Source organism: Sapajus apella, unplaced genomic scaffold, assembly GCF_009761245.1.
Source record: "Sapajus apella isolate SASKATOON/1434 unplaced genomic scaffold, GSC_monkey_1.0 scaffold57, whole genome shotgun sequence".
Taxonomy (NCBI): Eukaryota; Metazoa; Chordata; class Mammalia; order Primates; family Cebidae; genus Sapajus; species Sapajus apella.
Window position 1 is genome coordinate 14,493,799 of NW_022436997.1, and position 1,208 is coordinate 14,495,006.

At 52.3% G+C, this 1,208-nt stretch overlaps 1 pseudogene across 1 annotated transcript; it reads left to right on the forward strand.

The window, feature by feature from the left end:
• Nucleotides 1–278: 278 nt before the first annotated feature.
• LOC116528217 lies at nucleotides 279–1,208 on the forward strand (annotated as a pseudogene). Its single transcript, XR_004258928.1, has one exon. The product of XR_004258928.1 is annotated as a ferritin light chain pseudogene (transcript).

Consider the following 1,208-nt stretch of genomic DNA (forward strand, 5'->3'; position numbering starts at 1 on the left):
CAGTCTCAAAGATCTCAAATATATAAACAAAGAAATATAATGTGGGCTGGGCACAGTGGCTCACGCCTGTAAGCCCAGCACTTTGGGAGGCTGAGGTGAGTGGTTCATGAGGTCAGGCGTTCGAGACCAGCCTGACCAACATGATGAAACCCCGTGTCTACTAAAAATTCAAAAATTAGCTGGGTGTGGTGGCCCATGCCTGTAATCCCAGCTACTCAGCAGGTTGAGGCAGGAGAATTGTGAGGTTGTGGTGAGCCGAGATCGCACCATTGCACTCCAGCCTGGGCAACAAGACCAAAACTCCATCTCAAAAACAAAAAACAAAAAACGGGCAGTTCTGCGGTCCAGCGGATCTGTTTCTTGCTTCAACAGTGTTTGTACATAACAGATCCTGGGACTCTTTCTTCCAGCTTCCGACCGCCCTCTGATTTCCTCTCCACTTGCAACCTCCGGGACCATCTTCTTGGCCATCTCCTGCTTCTGGGGACCTGCTAACACCGTTTTTGTGGTTAGCTCCTTTTTGCCGACCAACCACGAGCTCCCAGATTTGTCAGAATTCTTCCACCGACGTGGAGGCAGCCGTCAACCGCCTGGTCAATGCGTACCTGCAGGCCTCCTACACCTACCTCTCTCTGGGCTACTATTTGGACCGCGATGATGTGGCTCTGGAAGGCGTGAGCCACTTCTTCCGCGAATTGGCCGAGGAGAAGCTCGAGGGCTACGAGCATCTCCTGAAGATGCAAAACCAGCGTGGTGGCGGTATTCTCTTTCAGGACATTAAGAAGCCGGCTCAAAATGAGTGGGGTAAAACCCTGGATGCCGTGGAAGCCGCCATGGCAGGTGCCATGGCCCTGGAGAAAAATCTGAACCAGGCCCTTTTGGATCTTCATGCCCTGGGTTCTGCCCGCGCAGACCCTCATCTCTGTGACTTCCTGGAGAGTCACTTCCTAGATGAAAATAATCAAGAAGATGGGTGACCACCCGACCAACCTCCGCAGGCTGGCCAGCCCACAGGCTGGGCTGGGCGAGCATCTCTTTGAAAGGCTCATTCTCAAGCACGATTAAGAGCCTACTCAGCTCAGCGACTTCTGAAGGGACCTTGCAAAATAACAGGGCTTCTGCGTGAGCCTCTCCCTCCAGCCACTAGGCAGCTTTCTAACTACCCTAACAAGCCTTGGACCAAATGGAAATAAAGCTATTTGAAGCAA